This window comes from Scyliorhinus canicula, chromosome 25 (assembly GCF_902713615.1).
Source record: "Scyliorhinus canicula chromosome 25, sScyCan1.1, whole genome shotgun sequence".
Classification (NCBI taxonomy): domain Eukaryota; kingdom Metazoa; phylum Chordata; class Chondrichthyes; order Carcharhiniformes; family Scyliorhinidae; genus Scyliorhinus; species Scyliorhinus canicula.
Genome location: NC_052170.1, coordinates 10821875 through 10843687, shown reverse-complemented (window position 1 = coordinate 10843687; position 21813 = coordinate 10821875).

Here is a 21813-nt window from a genome sequence, read left to right as displayed (position 1 = left end):
TCCCCACTCGCCTGGGCGAGGGCAGCTCCAACAACTCTCAAGTCGCTCGACACCATCCAGGGCAAAGCAGCCCATTTCATTGGCACCCCGTCCACCGCCTTCAACATTCACTCCCTCCACATGAGAACGTAAGAACTCGGAGCAGTAATTCAGCCCCTCCAACCCGCTCCGCCATTCAATACGATCATGGCTGATCTCCTCTCGTCCGCAACTCTACTGTCCTGCCCATTGTCCATAACCCTCCAGCCCATTGCTGATTAAATATCTGTCTATCTCCTCCTCAAATTTACTCCATGTCCCGGCATCCACCGCACTCTGGGGTAGCGAATTCCACAGATTCACGAACCTTCGAGAGACATCATTTCTCCTCATTTCTGTTTTAAAATTGTTACCTCTTCTCCTAAAACTGTGACCTCTCTTTAATAAGGACACAGGAGTCCGCACAAAGTAAAGGACGAAGTTTTATTTACACAAACGATATGTACACTACCCTGTTGACCGCTACCAGGTTCCTGATTGATCAGTACCTTGCTGGCCAACCTTATGTACCCTGGGTAATTGAGATATCCCCCCCTAGTGGGGGGATCTGCAAGGAGCACGGGGAAGACCACCATTCCCACCGCGGAGGTTACACGTGGGATATTACGCTCTCGTTCTAGATTGCTCCATGACAGGAAACATCTGCTCTATCTCTACTTTGTCAATATCTTTCATCATCTTGTAAACCTCAATTAGATCTCCTCTCATTCTTCTAAGCTCGAGAGAGGACTGGTATAATTACGAACAAAGATCACACATTAGGCTGAAGGCAAATAAAATCGGAGATGAGGGTGAAGTAAATGGATTCCTTACCGTAAGTGGGCTAAGTGCTTTCGATGTGGTTTTTAACTGATTTTGCCATTAAACCCGGGTACTATGGAATATGCTGAAATGAATTACATTCTGGTCTAACATGGCATGCCTAAGACTGATATTGCGCTGAGTATTTTGTTCCATCAAAGGAAGCTGTTTTGCATTACATTTTCGAGTTAAAGAGAGTCTTTTATCACTGTGGTCATGGCACAAACTTAGAAATTGACCTTAGAGACACGTTCATGAGAGGATTAAAGGACAATGGCGATCAGTTCAATGTTTAGTGTCACCAGTCATGCCAACATTGATGTTCGTTCAAAATTTGTTTCCAGCTACCTAGTTACCAGTGAGTTACTTTACACACATCAATGATATGCTAGTGCCTGTCAGAAAATCTAACAAAGAAACGCGCAAGGAGGTGCTGCTCAGTAAAGTGCTCACTCTTGTCATGAATGAAATGAAATGAAAATCACGTATTGTCACGAGTAGGCTTCAATTAAGTTACTGTGAAAAGCCCCTAGTCGCCACATTCCGGCACCTGTCCGGGGAGGCTGGTACGGGAATCGAACCGTGCTGCTGGCCTGCTTGGTCTGCTTTAAAAGCCAGTGATTTAGCTCAGTGAGCTAAACCAGCCCCTGTGGTTGGCCTGATGCATGTGCTGCTACACGACATGCTCCTGTACAGTCACTGTGAACAGTTCTGGACACCGTGCCTTGGAGGGAGTGCAATGTAGGTTGACAAAAATTATACCTGAACTATCAGGGTTAAGTTACGAGGAGGGATTACTCAATTTAGGTCTGATTCACTGGAATTTAGAAGGTTAATGGGTGATCTGATCGAATTCTCCAAGGTATTGCTTAGAGGGCCGAAGGGCCTGTTACTGTGCTGTATATTAACAGGAAAAGACAGGGTAGATAAAGATAAACTGTCTCCATTGGTTGGCGATTCTCAAATTAGGGGGCATAGTCTAAAAATTAGGGCTAGACCGTTCAGGAGAGGTGTTGGGAAGAACTTCTTCACTCAAAGGTAGATGTTTGGAACTCTCTCCCACAGGTGAAGCGGGAACAGTTGTTAATTTTAAACCTGAGATAGATAGACTTTTGTTCAGCAAAGATATTAAGGGGCACGGGCAAAGGCGGTTATTATGGAGTTTGGCCACAATGGTCTCATGAAATTAAATGAATGAAAATCGCTTATTGTCACAAGTAGGCCTCAAATGAAGTTACTGTGAAAAGCCCCTAGTCGCCACATTCCTGCGCCTGTTTGGGGAGGCTGGTACGGGAATTGAACCCGTGCTGTTGACCTGCCTGGGTCTGCTTTCAAAGCCAGCGATTTAGCCCTGTGCTAAACCAGCCCCTGATTCATTGAATGGTTCATTGAATGGGAGGACAGGCTCGAGGGGCTGAATAGCCTTCCCCCTGTTCCTAATTGCCCTTGATCTGAGTATATTCGGAGGACAGTTAGGGGTCAACATTGATGTTGGACCTGGAGTCACGTGTAGGCCAGGACAGGCAAGGATGGCAGATTTCCTTCACTAAGGGGCATGAAATGAACCAGATGGATTTTTACAAAAATCACCATTATTGAGACGAGCATTCCAAATTTTATAAAATTGAATTTAAATCCCACATAGCTGGCATGGTGGGATTTGAACCCATGTGCTTTAGACTAGGCCTCCAGGACACTAATCCAGTGACATTACCACCTCCCCACCACCTCCCCCCCCCCCCCAATGTATCTCTTGCATACTGCGCAGACACATGAACCTTGCAGCCTGGGCTGAGCAGGAATCTCTCCCGATTTCACCACTGCGGTGTATCGGAAGGATTTGAAGGTCAACCTGGTTGGCCGCGTTAAGGTCGCACTCTCCTCTCCACTCTCCTCGGCCATCGGGTCACAGGGAGGGACTTGAACCCGGAGCTTTTCAAAAATATATTTAGAATACCCAATTAATTTGTTTCCAATGAAGGGGCAATTTAGCGTGGCCAATCCACCTACCTTTGGGTTGTGGGGGGCGAAACCCACGCAGACAATAGAACATAAGAACATAGAACAGTACCGCACAGAACAGGCCCTTCGGCCCTCGATGTTGTGCCGAGCAATGATCACCCTACTCAAACCCACGTATCCACCCTATACCCGTAACCCAACAACCCCCCCCCCCCCCCCTAACCTTACTTTTTAGGACACTACGGGCAATTTAGCACGGCCAATCCACCTAACCCGCACATGTGCAAACTCCACACGGACAGTGACCCAGAATCGAACCTGGGACACCTCGGCGCCGTGTGGCAGTAGGGGCTAACCCACTGCGCCACCCTGCTGCCCTAAACCCAGAGCTTTTGGCTCAGGGCTTAACCTTGAACAAATTCAAAGTTGCAGTAACATCCCCTGCTGAGATTTGAACTGACAAGCCAACAGATCAGGAGTGCGGTATCATGACCGCTGGGTTACCCCCGCTGGCGCCCTTAGGGAGCACGCTCAAGTGAAGGCAGGATCAGAAGCAAAAGGGTTAAGGTTGGGAACAAATCTGTGACGGGGGGGGGGGGGGGGGGGGGGGGGGGGGAGAGGAAGAAAAAAATACCGCGTTTGGAAATGAGCACCAGCAGCCCGTCAGACTTAAAGATTTTTAATTTTCAGACTGCAGCACTGGGAAGGTAGGCACTCTGTATCAATGCATAATTAATGGCAAAGAAAAGAGTGTTGCATCGCATTAGGGAACTTTCACAGAAAAAGCAATTTACAGATAGTATCCCAGCACTGACAGTTAATCCTGCCTCGCTCGGGGGACAGGGGCTGCATAGCTGCAGATAAGAAGGTCTGGCAGAGAAACAAACAGCTGGGCTAATAGAAAAACAGCTAAATTAGAAGCTGCGTGCCGTCCTGTCAAAACTCCCTCCCCCCCCCCCCCCCCCCCACCCACAATTCTCAACCCCTCAGGGAAAACAGTGGTGGCAGTGGCAGTGGAAGGTCAGGCAGGATGGCCGATGCCAAGCGTCAGCAAGTTGCACACGTACAAGTTGCAGCTGATGCAAGGTAGCACAGCCCTGGGGTAAGGTGGCTGGTGCTGACAAGTGTGGGGGGGGGGGGAGGCTGGCGACACCCAGGCTTTTACCAAAGGGCGCAGAGCTGAAAAATATGCTGTGCTTTTATCTTTGTCCCTCGAGAGGGAGAGAGGGGGGGGGGGGGGACAGGCAATCAGCCCACTCTGACCAACCTCTTTGCCTCTCATAGCAACACAGGCGCAAGAGGAGGCCATTCAGTCCATCGCCTCTCTTCCGCCATTCGATATGCTCATGGCTGTTCGTCCGCTTCGATGCCTTTGTTGCTTCGAGTCCCTGCAGAGCAGAGGAAACGTAGAAAAGAGCAGGAGGAGGCCATTCGGCCCATCAAGCCTGCTCCGCCATTCATTGTGAACATGGCTGATCACCCGACTCAATAGCCTGAACCCGTCTCTCCCCCCCCCCCCCCCCCCCCCCCCCCCCCCCCCCCCCACATCCTTTAATCCCATTCGCCCCAAGTGCTATATTGAAAACGTACAATGTTTTGGCCTCAACCACTTCCTGCGGTAACGAATTCCACAGGCCGACCACTCTCTGGGTGCAGAAATGTCGCCTCAGCTCTGTCCTAAATGGTCTACCCCGTATCCTCAGACTGTCACCCCTGGTTCTGGACATCCCCCCACCATCGGGAACATCCTTCCTGCATCTACCCTGTCTCGGCCTGTTAGACTTTTATAGGTTTCTATGAGATCCCCCCTCATTCTTCTCCAGCAAATAGAATCCTAAACGAATCTCTCCTCATACGTCAGTCCCACATTCCAGCCTGGGAAACCTTCGCTGCACTCCCTCTCGAGCAAGAACATTCTTCCTCAGATACAGAGGCCAAAACTGCACACAATATTCCAGGTGTGGCCTCACTGTGGCCCTGTACTATTGCAGCAAGGCATCCCTGCTCCTGGACAGGGAGGCCATTCGGTCCATCGAGCCTGCACTGACCCTCTGAAAGAGCACCAAACGTGGGCCCAATCCTCCACCCTATCCCCGTAACCATGTTACCTCACCTAACCTTTGGACACTAAGGGGCAATTTTAGCCTCGCCAATCCACCTAACCTGCACGTCTTTGGACTGTGGGTGGAAACCAGAGCCCCCAGAGGAAACTCACGCAGATACTGGGGAGAAACTGCAAACTCCACACAGACACACCATGCCCATTTTCCCATTATGCCATTTGTATTTAGAAACGCCATTTGTATTTAGAAATCTATCAATCTCGGCTTCAAACATACTCCGTGACTGAGCTTCTACAGCCTCCAGGGCTAAAGAGTTTCAAAGATTCACAAACCTCTGAAGGTAATAAATTCACCTTATTTCAGTCTGAACTGGCTTCTTCCTTATTTTGAAATTGTGTTCCCCTGCTTCTAGACTCTGCTAACCAGGGTAAACATCTTACCTACAGCCCCCCCCTGTCTGTCCCTTTCAGCACTTTATCGGTTTCCTCCACCCTTCTTGTTTTGAGTGTGGGCCAGTTATTGAACCACAGGAGGCATCACATCTAATTCTGTCCGCCCACATGCTGAATTTTCCTGACACTTATTCTGGACACGTTTCTCAACAACTAAAGCAGATTAAGTTTCACTCCGACCCGTGGTGTTTATTTCATGGTTAAGGCAAAATAAAAATCATGGGGGGGGGGGGGATTCTCTCAGCCGGGGCCGGGCCGATGAATCCCCGCGACCAGCACGAATCGCACCATGCCGCCCTGTCGCCGGCACGCGATTCTCCACAGAATTGCCGCCATTGGCTGGCGTCGTTGGCGCCGGTCGGGGGCCTCTCTACGCGGTCGGCCCGCCGATTCTCGGCCCGGGATAGGCCGAGCGGCCGTAGTAACACGCTGAGTCCCGCCGGGGCTGTCCACACCTGCTCCCAGCCGCCGGGAACTCGGCGTGGAAGGGTCGGGGGGCGGGGTCGGGGGTCCAACCCTGAGGGGGGCCTCCGATGTGGCCTGGCCCGCGATCGGGGCCCACCGATCGGCGGGCTGCCCTCTCTGGCTGGCGGCCTCCTTTCTTCTGCGCCGGCCCCTGCAGTCCTGCGCCATGTAGCGTCGGGGCCGGCGCGTTGAAGGAAGCCACTGCGCATGTGCGCATTGGCGCTGGTGCCATTGCACATGCGCAGATCCCGCGGCGCCCAGTTCATGCCGGGATCAGCAGCTGGAGCGGCGTGAACCCTCCGGTGCCGTGCTGGCCCCTTGTCGGGGCCAGAATTGCTGATCCTGAGGCCATGTTCATAGAATTATTGAATTTACAATGCAGAAGGAGGCCATTCGGCCCATCGAGCCTGCACCGGCTCCTGGAAAGAGCACCCTACCCAAAGTTAACACCTCCACCCTATCCCCATAACCCAGTAACCCCACCCAACATTAAGGGCAATTTATCATGTCCAATCCACCTAACCTGCACATCTTTGGATTGTGGGAGGAAACCGGAGCACCCGGAGGAAACCCACGCACACACGGGGAGGATGTGCAGACTCGGCACAGACAGTGACCCAGCGGGGAATCGAACCTGGGATCCTGGAGCTGTGAAGCAATTGTGCTATCCATAATGCTACCGTGCTGCGACGGCGTTTCCGACGCGTCAACACTGAGCCTCAGGATCACAGAAACCAACCCAATGTTTTCGTTTAAAAGTAAATTCTAAGAGTTTGGATTTCAAACAAATTTGATGGTATGTCTGAGAGAAGGTGGGAGGGAGAGAGAGAGAGGAGTGAGGTTGAGAAAAAGAAAAAGATAGAGATGGATAAAAACAGATCGAGAGAGAAAGTGACGTCTATACAGAAACAAAAGTAAAAAGAGAGAAAAATTGAAATAGAAAGATGGAGATAATTAGAGAGACGGATGTAGACATAGTCATAGAGTGAAAGTAGAGACTGAGCGAAGAGAAATATATATATGGAGAGATATAGAAATAGGCATTGCGAAAGAGAGATATATGTAAAGGGTGGGAGGGAAGGAGAGATAAAAAGAGAGAGACAAAGATGGAGAGAAAGAGCGATGCACCCAGGCTGCTGGGGATTAGAAGATCATGAGACTGGCGCAGTGGTTAGCACTGCTGTCTCACGGCGCCGAGGTCCCAGGTCCGATCCTGGCCGCGGGTCACTGTCCGTGTGGAGTGAAATGAATTGGGTACTCTAAATTTATTTTAAAAATAAGATCATGAGACGTAGGAGCAAAATTAGACCACTCGGCCCATCGAGTCTGCTCCGCCATTCAATCATGGCTGATATCTTTCTCATCCCCATTCTCTTGCCTTTTTCCCATAACCCTGGATCCCTTTATCAATCAAGATCCTATCTATCTCTGTCTTAAAGACACTCAGTGATTTGACCTCCACAGCCTTCTGCGGCAAAGAGTTCCACAGATTCACCAGCCTCTGGCTGAAGATATTCCTCCTCATCTGTTTTAAAGGATCGTCCCTTCAGCCTAAGGCTGTGCCCTCGGGTTCTAGTTTTTCCTTCTCGAGGAAACATCCTCTCCATGTCCACTCTATCCAGGTCTATCACCATACAGGAAGTGAAATCTGTTTTTCCAATGGTGTCTAGATTGGTTGTCCAGTGGGCTTTACTCAATAGATTGCAAGCTCAACTCTTACTGCGGAAAGGTTTCAATTGTCTTCAATAACTCAGGTGATTTAGCACCACATCCACATCCACTCCCTCCACCACTGACGCACAGTGGCAGCCGTGTGCACCATCTACAAGATGCACCTCAGGAACTCCCCAAGGCTCCTTTGGCAGCACCTTCCAAACCCACCACTGCTATCATCTCGAAGGACAAGGGCAGCAGACACGTGGGACCACCACCATTTGGAGGTTCCCCTCCAAGCCAAACACTATTCTGACTTGGAAATATATCGGCCGCTCCCTTCATTGTCGATGGGTCAAAATCCTGGAACTCCCTCCCTAAAGGCACTGTGGGTGTATCTGTACCACATGGACCGCAGTGGCTCAAGAAGGCAGCTCACCACCACATTCTAAAGGGCAACTAGGGATGGGCAACAAATGCCGGTCTAGCCAGTGAAGCCCATATCTGTTGAGCAAATCTTTTAAAAGCCTGTTTCACTATTAGAACAGACCATGGGAGATCTGTGCCACTAACTTCCTTTTATCCATATTCCTTGATCCATCAGTGTAACCCAAATCTAGGCCTCACAGTTGAATGAGTCCCAGCAAGCAGTCTTTAAGGGGAGTGAGCTCAATATTTTCATTATCCTTGTAAGGGAAAATTGCCTCCTGATTTCTTTCCTAACTTTCCTACCACTAACCCTAATACTTTTCTCTTTTCTTCTTCATTCTCCAAACGGAGGAAGAGGTTTATCTGAATCCAGTAGTCACTTGTTAGTACAGAACTTGAGTATTGCAGGGGGAAAAAGACATGCTGTTGAAGCTTTCCATCTTGCACCCATCAGGAGGGATGCAAGAATACCAAATTTCAAAGGGAGCAACAATTTATACCGCAATGAAAAAGAGAGCTGATTGGTTGGCAGGTTCACCAGTTGTTCCCCACGCTTTTCTTTAATTCAAAAATACACACAATGCCTGGACATGTACCTTTTGGCTGCAGAGGACAGCTCTCTGCGTATGAATATATGTCGTTTCCAGCAACTGTAAGTGAGCTACATTGCGAGCCCAACTGATGACCTTAAATTGGTTGCTTGGGGCAATTCTTAGCACACTCAGAATTGTTCAGTAAGTGCTGCCCAATTGTTAAATCACATCTAATCTCTAAAATCTATTCCATTGAAAGCCTTTGCCACCGTACAGGAAATATCTTACTTTAGAAGCCAAATTTCAATGGGCCCTTTTGGAGCCTTCTGAGGTGTCACTCTATCATGGTTGGCCCCTCAACAAGCCCATGAGGGAGGGAACCCTCTCTCCATGGGAAGAGAACCATTTGTTGTTTAGGGGAACATGACTGTCTTCTCACCCTGCCCCAGCCCCAGGACTTAAACAAAAAAAGACTTGTGTTTATATTTCACGATTGCAGGAGGTTCAAATGTGACTTGCAACCAATTGGAGGGAGCAAGAGGGCCAATCTGTGCACAGCATGATCCCACAAACAGTGGTGAGGTAAACATCCGGATAATCTGTCTGTTTCAGTGATGTTGGCTGAGGAGGGGGCGGGGCGGGGCGGGGGGAGCGGACCCGAGGAGGGGGCGGGGGGGGCGGACCCGAGGAGGGGGCGGGGGGGGGCGGACCCGAGGAGGGGGCGGGGGGGGTGGACCCGAGGAGGGGGCGGGGGGGGCGGACCCAAGGAGGGGGTGGGGGGGCGGACCCGAGGAGGGGGCGGGGGGGGCGGACCCGAGGAGGGGGCGGGGGGAGCGGACCGAACGGGGGGGCGGGGCCGCCCTGGGGGAGGGCGGCCACCGCGCATGCGCTGGTTGGCACTGGCCCAACTGCGCATGCGCGGGACCCGAGTCTGGCGCCCCCGAGCACATGGCGCCCCGGGCGACTGCCCGAGTTGCCGGTGCCTTGAGCCGGCCCTGGACGATGGCACACAAAAGGCCCATCGGCTCATTACGCCTGTGCTGGTCAAAGACAACTGCCTAACTAGTCTCATCCTATCCATAACCTTGTACGTCTTGCCATCGCAAATGCACATCTAAATACTTCCTAAATGTTATGAGGGTCTCTGCCTCCGCCATCCTTTCGGGCAGCGAGTTCCAGACTCCCACCACCCTCTGGATGAAAAGGTTTTTCCTCACATCCCCTCTAAACCTCCTGCCCCCTGCCTTAAATCTATGCCTCCTGGTCATGGATGCCTCCACCAAGGGGAACGGTTTCTTCCTGTCAACTCTATCTGTGCCCCTCATAATTTTATACACCTCAATCATGTAATAATAATCTTTATCAGTGTCAGATGTAGCCTCACATTAATGAAGTTTCTGTGAAAATCCCCTCATCGCCACATTCCGGCGCCTGTTCATAGAATCATAGAATTTACAGTGCAGAAGGAGGCCATTCGGCCCATCGAGTCTGCACCAGCCCTTGGAAAGAGCACCCGACTTAAGCCCCATGCCTCCACCCTATCCCCGCAACCCCACCCAACCTTTCTGGACACCAAGAATCAATTTAGCGTGACCAGTCCGCCGAACCTGCACATCTTTGGACTGTGGGAGGAAACCGGAGCACCCGGAGGAAACCCGAGTAGGCTGAGAGAGAATTCAGAATGTCCAACGCACCTAACAAGCACGTCTTTCGGGATTTTGTGGGAGGAGAGCGGAGCGCCCGGAGACACGGGGAGAACGTGCAGACTCCGCACAGCCAGTGACCCAAGCCGGGAATCGAACCTGGGAACCTGGCGCTGTGAAGCAACTGTGCTAACCACTGTGCTACCATGCCTCCCATGCCCCTTCCTCTCAGTATCCTCTGCTCCAAGGAAGAGGAAAGTTGATTGGGCCAAAGACCCCAGCTCTCCTTTGAATAAGGCAACTGGCCGGGGCGTCGAAAGGAACCTTCACTGTGATGTACCTGGTAGCTACTTGTGTGAGACACTGGTTAAAATACAACTGAAAGGGCAGCGACATGTCCCCTTAGTATCCCCAGAATTCTTCAAGCTATTAGTACGGTTGTGTGAGGTGCAACAGAACATCCATATTAGAAAATCCTCCCTTTCCCAGACAGTTAGAATGCACGAATTACACATGCTTGATTCAATCCGACAAAGGTTACACTACCTGTTTAATTCTGAAAGTGTTTCCATTGCAGAACCTGACGTGTACGGCATAGCAAAGACTCAGACATTTAAATTGCATTGCAGTGAGGGAAGATAAATGAGGAGGGAGCTGAGCCATATCTGCGTGAAATCGTTTCTCAGCCGTTCCAGCCTTCTGAAATTGGTGCAGCGTTTATTTCCTCCTTCTCTCTCTCTTTCTCTTTCTCTCTCGTTGGGCTGTTGCAGCCCTTGGGTGACGGCCGTTAGCCGGGGAATTCCAAGATTTTTGTGAAATGAAATTAAATGAAAATCACTGATCGTCACAAGTAGGCTTCAAATGAAGTGACTGTGAAAAGCCCCTAGTCGCCACAATCCGGCGCCTGTTCGGGGAGGCTGGTACGGGAATTGAACCCGTGCTGCTGGCCTGCCTGGGTCTGCTTTCAAAGCCAGCGATTTAGCCCTGTGCTAAACCAGCGCCAACGGCCCAGCACGGATGTCTTTAGAATGATGAATGGGATGGGGCTTGCCCGGAGCATAAACGCTAGCATGGGCCTGATGGAGCGAATGGCCTCTTTCTGTTTTTTAAGTGGTGTGAGACAGGGTGGGTGTTGAAGAAACTGTTTTGTATTCCTGCAGTGCAGAAGGAGGACATTCGGCCCATCGAGTCTGCACCGACCCTCCGAAAGAGCACCCTACCCAGGCCCACTCCCCCACCCTCTCCCCGGAACCCATCCTAACCTGCACATCTTTGGACTGTGGGAGGAATCCGGAGCACCCGGAGGAAACCCACGCAGACACGGGGAGAATGTGAAACCTCCACACAGACAGTCATCGGTTCCTAAGATATGATAGAATTTACAGTACAGAAGGAGGCCATTTGGCCCATCGAGTCTGCACCGACCCTTGGAAAGAGCATCCCACTAAAACCCACCCCATCCCCGCAACCCAGTAACCCCCATTGAACCTTTTTTGGACACTAAGGGCAATTTATCATGGCCAATCCAACTAATCTGCACATCTTTGGACTGTGGGAGGAAACCGGAGCACCCGGAGGAAACCCACGCAGACACGGGGAGAACGTGCAGACTCCGAACAGACAGTGACCCAAGCCAGGAATCGAACTCAGGATCCTGGAGCTATGAGGCAGGAGTGCTAACCACTGTTCCGCCGTGCCACCCCTGTACTTATGGTACAATAGGAGCAGAATTAGGCCATTTGGCCCATCGAGTCTGCTCCGCCATTCGATCATGGCTGACACATTCCTCATCCCCATTCTCCTGCCTTATCCCCAGTCACACAAGACTGGAATTGAATCCGGGTCCCTGGCGCTGTGAAGCAGCAGTGCTAACCACTGTGCATCTCCTTCTGGTACAAATGTAAGATAGTTACTGACTGATTGATCAAGTGCAGGATTTAGGAGGGACGTTCCTTCACACAGGAAGTGCTGAGAACGTTAAACTGGCTGCCATATTTTTTATTTTCATAGAATTTACAGTGCAGAAGGAGGCCATTCGGCCCATCGAGTCTGCACCGGCTCCTGGAAAGAGCACCCTACCTAAGGTCAACGCCTCCACCCTATCCCCATAACCCAGTAACCTCACCCAACACTAAGGGCAATTTTGGTCACTAAGGGTAATTTATCATGGCCAATCCACCTAACCTGCACATCTTTGGATTGTAGGAGGAAACCGGAGCACCCGGAGGAAACCCACGCACACACGGGGAGGATGTGCAGACTCCGCACAGACAGTGACCCAAGCCGGAATCGAACCTGGGACCCTGGAGCTGTGAAGCGATTGTGCTATCCACAATGCTACCGTGCTGCCCACTCCATATGGAGTGGCTGAACACAATTAATCCTTTTAGAAGAGGCTTCCTTGAAACAGTTCCCTGCTGGGACCATGTCTTGTTATGCTCTAAACGTAGCATATGCGGCTTCCTTGTGGTGCACTTGACAAAGGAAGGTTCAGACGTGGAGATAACTTCAACACGTTTATTAAACCATTTACAATTCTCCTACTCGGGTTCGCCACTACTGTTAATCCTACTATAGCTACTCAGACTGACTAACCAGTCTGCTACAATCCAGGTGGTGGGTGTGATGTTGAATCAACCCTGTGTCTGTACTCACTGACTGTCTCCACTGGAAAGAGGCAGATCATGTGTGTGGTGTCCTTTTATATGTGGGTTGGTGTAATGCCCTCCTGTGGTCGTGTCACCTCTGTGTGTATCGTGAATGCCCATTGGTCATGTCCTATCTAAATGATCTATTGGTTGAGTGTCTGTGCTACTCTAGTGTCGAGCTAGTCTACATGTATTTACATTAACCCCTTGTGTATTTACAGTGATGCACATCACCACACTTTGTACATGAGGGGGAAAGAGAATTCAAGGATACAGGGACATGGTGGGCAGGGAAGACTGTTTGATGCAATGTCTGTGTTAATTCTTTCAACCTTTTTCTATATCTTCAGAAAAGGCTTGCTCCCGTTTCTCTCGACTACCTAAACACGCATTCGGAGTTCAGCTGAAATCAGTTGGCGCACGTTCCAAATGTCATAATGCGCCTTATCGAGGAGGCTCTCAAAGAGCTGCTGTCTGGGGAATGTGCTCCATGGGGATTTACATCCCTCACAATGTTTTCCTCTCAAGTTTGAACAGACTCATATATGAAGCGTGAAAAGGACTGAGTGGGAGGGATATGGGGGAGTGGGAAGGAAGATTGATTCACCTCCCCCCCCCTCCTAGTAGGTTATGGCGGATGCTTAGATTGTGATGGGCATAATCCATGATCACTGGGCCGAGTTAGGGAAATCTGTGTGGGTTAGCCCTCTGTGCACTCCCAAATCTCACCCACACTCTGTGGCAAGTTGTGTTTGGCTCTGTCCTAGCGCTCTTGGCATTTATCGTTCAGCAACAAGGTTGGGTATCCCACTGTGCCATCTGCCACTGGGGTAAAATCGTTCCGGACTTGTAACACAACACAGGTGATAAGGAATTAGTTACTCCATCGATGGCCTTCCCTCCATCATCAGGTCAGAAGTTTGCTGATGACTGCACAATGTTCAGCGCCATTCGCGACTCCTCAGATACTGAAGCAGTCCAGGTCCAAACGCAGGACGACCTGGGCAATATCCAGGCTTGGGCTGCAATCGGAATGTAACATTCACAGCACACAAGTATCAGGCAATGACCATTTTCAACAAGCGCAGTGGTATTGCCACTGAACTAGTAATCCAGAGACTCAGGGTAATGCTCTGGGGCCTTGGGTTCAAATCCCACCTTGGCAGATGCTAACATTTGAATTCAATATAAATCTGGAGCGATGACCATTACTGATTGTTGTAAAAATCTGCCACCCTTTCCTGGTCTGGCCTACATGTGACTCCAGACCCACAGCAATGTGGTTGGTTCTTAAATGCCCTCTGAAATGGCCCAGCAAACCGTTCAGGGGGCAATTAGGGACGGGGCAATAAATGCTGGCCCTGACAGCGACCTTCCCCTGAATTAAAATGAAATTACCAATCTCTGAATCCCTAGAAGTTACCACTGACCAGAAAATGGATTGTATGTACTGTGGCTACCAGAGCAGGTCAGGGGCCAGGGATTCTGCCCCTGACCTGCACCTTTTCCACCACCTTTGGCATTCCCTCTTCCTCCACCATTGACGCACAGCAGGAACATCTGCAAGACACTGTGGGTGTACCGACACTTCATGGACTGCAGAGGTTCAAGAAGGCAGCTCATCATGACTTCCTCGAGGCCAATTGGGGATGGGCAATAAATAATACTAATTATTGTCACAAGTAGGCTTACGTTAACACTGCAATGAAGTTACTGTGAAAAGCCCCTAGTCGCCACACTCCGGCACCTGTTCAGGTACACCAAGGGAGCATTCAGAACGTCCAATTCACGTAACAGCACGTCTTTCGGGACTTGTGGGAGGAAACCGGAGCGCCCGGAGGAAACCCACGCAGACATGGGGGAAAGTGCAGACTCCGCACAGACAGTGACCCAAGCCGGGAATCGAACCTGGGACCCTGGCACTGTGAAACAACAGTGCTAACCACTGTGCTACCATGCCGTCCATATACTGGCCCAGCCAGCGACCACTCATACCCCTTGGGAAGAAGGAAGAAAATTGCAGCTCATTTTACAACAGCTTGCATTTAATTAACTTCTTTAATGTTGTAAAATTCGCCCTCATGCTTCACAGGAATGGTTATCAAACAAAATCTGACACTAAGCCACATAAGGGTTCTGATGAAGACTCAGTTCGTTAACTCTGCTTTTACTCCCAACAGATACGGCCAGACCTGCCGAGATTTTCCAGCATTCTCCATTCTTGTTCCAGACTCCAGCTCCTGCAGAACTTTGCTCATTTAAGAGGACACTGGGACAGGTGACTAAAAAGCCAGGTCAGAGAGGTAGGATCTTGCCAAGGCTCCTTCGACAGCACCTTCCAAATACTCTACCTCTTCCATATGGAAGGACAAGGGCAGCAGATGCATGGCGTCATGTGAGAGTACCTTTAAGAAATGAGTGCTTAGGGTACCTTTAAGAAATGGGTGTTTATCAGTGATGTCAGAGTGTGGGTGGAGCTGGGCTGTCTGTCAACTTTTTACTTTCATTTTAGGCTGTTTGCTGCAGGGTGAGTTTTAGTTCCTTTTTCAGTGTTGGAGCTGGAGCCAGACCGAGCAGGTGTGCTGTTGATCTCTCTGCCATCAAAAGACTATCTCTTGACCATTTGGTGAATTCAGAATTATAAATGTTCTCAGTAGTGAATGTAAACCGAATGTGCTTCTGGTAAAAGGTGTTTTAAGTCGTATGGATGTTAAAAGGAAAGCTTAAAGGATTACTTAGTGTTGTATTCTTTGGGGGTTGTATTTGAATTGATGGTTGCTAAGATGTTCACTGTATGTTTTAAAAAGGTTAACTTGAGTTCATAGAATAAACATTGTTTTGCTTTAAAAAATACTTTTCCATTTCTGCTGTACCCACACCTGTAGAGTGAGCCGTGTGCTCCCCATACCACAAGGTCAGGTGAACTCCATGATACACTTTGGGGTTCTCTAAAGCCTGGCCCATAACAATGCGAACATCACCCTCACCTACAGGTCCCCCTCCAAGCCACACACACCACCCTGACTCGGAAATATATCGCCAGAGAAGAATTATACTCGAATCGGGGGTCGTTAACTGTTTCCCTCTGGCACTATGTTTAATGTCAAATTCCCAACAGCTGCAGGGTTTTGCTTTGGTACTGGGGCCTTGTATAGTTATCTTCACTCTGTTACAGAACCGCAGACGGTCAGATGTTGTGTTTAGGTTCTCAGGCCCATTGGCAGCAGTTCTGTGTGCTGAGTTACCAGCTGTGGTGGGACTGATCCCTGAAGGATTAATCACGTGACACCCCCCACCCCCCCCCCCCCCCCCACCCCCTCCGCAGTTATCATGGGTCTAACCTGACGACACGGCGCCAGTCAGCAGACTGAATAATTCTTACCTGCCAGTCAAACAATTTGGGGTGGCACAGCGGCACAGTGGTTAGCACTGCTGCCTCACCGCATCGGGGACCCGGGTTCAATTCCGACCCCGGGCGACTGTGTGGTGTTTGCACGTTCTCCCCCGTGTGTGCGTGGGTTTCCTCCGGGTGCTCCGTTTTCCTCCCACAGTCCAAAGATGCGCAAATTAGGTGGATTGGCCATGATCGGTTGACCCCCCCCCCCAAGTGGGGTTACGGGGATAGGGTGGGGGATTGGGCCGAGGTGGGGTGCTCTTCCACAGAGTCGGTGCAGGCACGATGGGCCGATGGGCCGATTGGCCTCCTACACTGAATTGATTCTACGATACGGGCTTTATCTTATCTCCAATACTCTTCAAAGCAATGAGAAAAACACAGTTGTTTCCTGTGCCCCTTTGAATTCCCTCCCCGTTACCCTCATACCAACGTCCTGGCGATTAATCGCTAATTCCGGGAATAATTCAGTTCAATCGGGGAGGATTTTCAATACTGGTGCACATTGTTGACAATGATACAGGCGGGTTCGAAACCTCTCAGCTCTATACTTCTGTTTCGCAACCCACATCGACTTCAATCAAAGGAGACGGGTTTCACCTTAGCTTTCCTAATGAATATATTGATACAGCCAGCGATGCTGTGCAGAATCTTGCAATGGAGGACTCAAATCAATATTAATCTGAAGCTGTTACAGCGAATTCTCCTTCAGCCAAGTCCCTCTCAGCCCAGTGCTCACTGATTTGCCCCGACTCCGAATGCCAAAGCTTCGATGTTAAGGGTGGGATTTTCCTGTGTTTTCCAGCAATGGTGGCGTCCGGTGTGATCTTCCAGTCCCGCTGATGTCTACGGGAGATTTGCGTGGCTCACCGTCGGCGAACCCATCGCTAGGGGTTGAGGAAGGACGGGAATACTCCGGTGGTTAGAGAGGCAGGAATGTCCTGCCCTATGTCTCTCTTCATTGATTTGACATTCCTCCATGTCCTTGCCAGCAAACGGCCGGAGGAGTCCGACCAATCATCTTGGGTGGCCTGGTGCCAAACGTTACCTGACAGTGACTTCGGTGAAGAGGTCTGAGGACATTTTACCACTTTGATGGCGCTCTGCTGTTACTGAAGGTGGATCTCGCCTCTGGCTTGTTTTCCCCTTGTCGGGGAGTCTAGAACCGGGGGTGGGGGGGTCACAATTTAAAGATGATGGGTCTTCCATTTAAGACTGGGATGAGGAGAACTTCTCCATCTCAGAGGGCCGTCATTCAAGGCCGCGTTAGACAGATTTTCGTTTTATTGATAAGGGAGCCAAGGATGGTGAATTTGGGACCACAGCTAGCTCAGCCATGACCTCAAGAATGCTAAACAGGCGGCTTGCCTACCGACCAAGGTGGGAGTTTAGGAAGCTATCTGCTTTGAACAGCAGTGAGTGAGTCGGGTCCCTGAAGCCTGGTAATCCTCCCTCAGCCAATCACTGCCCAGGTTCATGGGCATAGTCAACCAGGACCTGGGTGAAACATGGCTTCAGGGTGTCGGCCATTCAGCCCATCAAGCCTGCTCCCTCTTTCCATTGGATCATTGGCTGATGTTTGGTTCCTGTCCTTGTTTCAGTTGTCAACACCAGCTTCGGAAAGTCCAACTGGTCCAACAAGGCTGCTTTCTGAGGGGAAAGGTTCTACATTTCCATCATCCTTTCTGTGAAGAAACACTTTTGGATTTTGCTTATAAAGGGCCTAGATTTAATCTTAATGTGTGTTCCTGAAGGCCTGAAATAGCCCCTCAATATCTACCCCATGGAATCCCTCTGCCGTGTTAAGCAGCTCGATCCGATTGAAGCGGGTAAGATTTCACGGGCGTGCTGTTCCGTTGATCGAGACTCTGCAGCTGGAATATTTAAAAACGAGGTCTCCCATTGCAGGGAGACCACATTTTTAAATATTCCAGCATCAATATTGACACCTATAGACAGCTCGCTGCACTCACAGTAGCAAAGTGATTAGCACTGCTGCTTCACAGCGTCAGGGACCTGGGCTCGATTCCAGGCTTGGGGTCACTGTCTGTGTGGAGTCTGCACGTTCTCCCCCGTGCCTGCGTGGGTTTCCTCTGGTTTCCTCGCACAAGTCCCGACAGACGTGCTTGTTGGATGAATTGGACATTCTGAATTCTCATTAGAATCGATTGTGTTAGCCCCTCAATTGTAGCGGAATCGGTCCAGCGTGGCGGCCGTTTGTCTGTCGTGAAAGTCCAACGTGCTGGATTTCTCGGTCGCTGACAGCGAAATCGCATTCAGTGACCAGCCGGAGAATCACATTTCCCGACCCAATCGGGTGCGGCGCCGTTTTAGCCCCCCCTCCAAAGCGCCATACTCGCGGACCACGCCGTGCCACGTATCGACTGAGCCCCGCCCCCCGATGCTCAGTCCTCGACCAGCCGAGTCTAAACTCCGTCACGTACAGACCAGAGTCCTCAACCACTCCTTTTTTATTAATGATAATAATCTTTATTGTCACAAGTCGGCTGACATTAACTCTGCAATGAAGTTACTGTGAAAATCCCCTCGTTGCCACACTCCGCGCTAGTTCAGAATTCAGAATGCCCAAATTACCTAAACGCATGGGCGGAATTCTCTGCTCCCGCGATAAATCAGGAAGGCCATCGTGAACTTGGTTGAGTTTCACGACGGCCTCGGAGGCCACTCCTCTCACCTTATTCACCCCCACCCGGGGGGCTAGGAGCGGCGCTCCGTAACTCTTGGCTGCCGGGCCCTGACGCTTGTGTCAAGGCGGCGCGCCGAGAATGACGCGACGGCGGCGCCTGAGTGACGTCAGCCGCGCATGCGCAGATTGGGCGGCTCCAACTCGCGCATGCGCAGCTCACGTCACGACGGATGACGGCTCAAACCCGCGCATGCGCGGTTGCCGTCTTCCCCTCCGCTGCCTCGCAAGACGTGGCGGCTTGATCTTGCGGGGAGGCGGAGGGGAAAGAGTGCATCACTTTAAGACGCCGGCCCGACGATCGGTGGGCACCGACCACGGGCCAGTCCCCTCCCGAGCACGGCCGTGGTGCTCACTCCCCTCTCCGCCCCCCAGAAGCCTCAAACCAGCATTTGGCACCCATGTTCACGACGGCAGCAACCAGGTGTGGTTGCCGCCATCGTGAACCGGTTGGGAACGGTAGGCCGCTCGGCCCATCCGGGCCGGAGAATCGCCGGTCGCCGTGAAAAACGGCAAGCGCCAATTCTTCCGAGTGGGGGGTGGGAGAATCGCGGAGGGCGCCAGGGGGGCGTGTCGTGAGTCGGCCGGCCCTGCTGCAATTCTCCCACCCGGCGTGGGGGAGCGAAGAATCGCGCCCCATGTGTTTCGGGACTGTGGGAGGAAACCGGAGCACCCGGAGGAAACCCACGCAGACACGGGGAGAACGTGCAAACTCCACACAAACAGTGACCCAAGCCGGGAATCGAACCTGGGACCCTGGCGCTGTGAAGCAGCAGTGCTAACCAATGTGCTACCTTGCCGCCTCATATGACAAACCCTTCATTCCGAGGATAATTCTGATGAACCTCTGCTGGACGCGTTCCAATGCAGGGTACGCGAGTACAGTATTTACATTACTGGGCGAGTAAGTCTGGTCCAGTGATCTGAAGGTATGAGTCTGCGGTACAGCATGTCAGCGAGAGGGACATTTAAAAGTTAATTCATTGAACAAATCTATAAAACCAGTCTCGGTAATGGTGACCGTTTTTAAAAAAAACCCACACATCATGTTCACTACTTCCATTTACGGAAGGAAATTTGCCGCCCTTACCTTGCCTGGTCAAGCCCAGGGCATTGTCATTGACTCTGAAGAGGCCGAACAGGATGCTGGGGCCCAGTTTTCTGACCCCGGGATGGGAAATTCCCAGATCTGCGAACCCCACTTTTAAAAAGGAATCGGGCGCGTGTGTGTGGTGGGAGGGGGGAGTTTGTAGGCTGGAATAGGAGGATGCCCTCGAAATGAATGCAGAGGCTGTTGGGTGGAATAGCTGCCTCGAGACACCAGCCGCCCCCCCTCCATTATATACACCTTATGCCCCATCCATGCCAACCCATTCCTCGACTCACCACCCTTTGCCCTTACTCCCTCCAATGCCAACTCGCCTACTATCCTTTCACATCTCTTTGACAGTTCCTTGACAGCTAGGGAGCTCTTTGATCATAGAATTCCTACAGCGCAGAAGGAGGCCATTTGATTCACCGAGTCTGCACCGACCCTCTGAAAGAGCACCCCCCACACGAATCTGCCTCCCATCCATTGATTCCGTCTACACCTCCCGCTGCCTTGGGGAAAGCGGGCAACATAATCAAATACCCCTCCCACCCGGCTTACTTATACAAAAGTCTGAGAACACACACGGACAGAATCAACAACAGCTTCTCCCCCGCTGTTACCGGACTCCTAAATTACCCTCTTATGGACTGACCTCATTAAGACTACATCCCTGTATGCTTTACCCGATGCCATTGTTATGTAGTTACATTGTGTACCTTGTGTTGCCCTATTATGTATTTTCTTTTATTTCCTTTTCTTTTCATGTACTTAATGATCTGTTGAGCTCCTCGCAGAAAAATACTTTTCACTGTACCTCGGTACACGTGACAATAAAAAAAATCCAATCCAATCCACTTAGGCCCACACCCCACCCTATTCCCGCAACCCCACGCAACCTGCAAATCCCCGGACACTAAGGGGCAATTTTAGTGTGACCAAACCACCTAACCTGCACATCTTTGTGACTGTGGGAGGAAACCGGAGCACCCGGAGGAAATCCACGCAGACATGGGGAGAACGTGCAAACTCCACACAGACAGTGACCCAAGGCTGGAATTGAATCCGGGTCCCTGGCGCTGTGAGGTACCAGTGCTAACCTCTGTGCCCCCATCCTGCCTGGACTGGACAGTTCCTTAATAGGTCCTTGAAAGCTGGACAGTTCCCTGACAGATGGACAATTCCAATACATTTGTGCATAAAAGGTGCATAATGATGTTTAATTTTAACAATTTCAAAGGGTGCCTTGTTTATCCTGTAGGTGTCCTGAACCACTGTCCAAAGGGATACCTCACCTCTCCCAACGGTACCTGGCTAGCCGAATTAATCCACCAACTTCAGACCTCCGCTTAGCTATTCTAATCTTCACACTCCAGATTTCGCACGCCTGGCCCCTCTCCGTGAACCACACGTACCCCAAACCCCGGCTCGACTCCTGTCACACCCTGGCAAGGATGTGAAACGTCGGGGGTCAGGGGTCGGATTTCGCCCATTTCGAGGGGGCGGGGGGGGGGGCCTCTCTGGGCCTCAGTCTTCCTTCCGAAGAGGGCCAGGGGAGCATGCTACACCACAAGGACTTGCTGCAGTTCAGGGCGGCAGCTCAGCAACTCCTTCCCCTCGGCAGTAAATGCCAGCAATACACAAGTCTTATGAAGGAGTAAAATCACAGACACGAAGGGCCAGCTGGCCTCCTTGGGGGTTGGGCAATTCTATGATATTCCTGGAAAAGGAATTTGGGTGCAAAGCATGTCGAGACTGTGAGAGCATTATAGAGGGGCCGGGGATTGTTCTTAGAGTAGAGATGGAGGATTAGTAGCCAGAGACTCGGCTAAAGAAGCAAGAATGGGAGAAAATGTATTTTCACACCTAATGATGTGGAATGCTCTGTCGGAAACAGTGAAGGAAGCAAGTTCAACAGTAACTCTCAAAGGGGAATT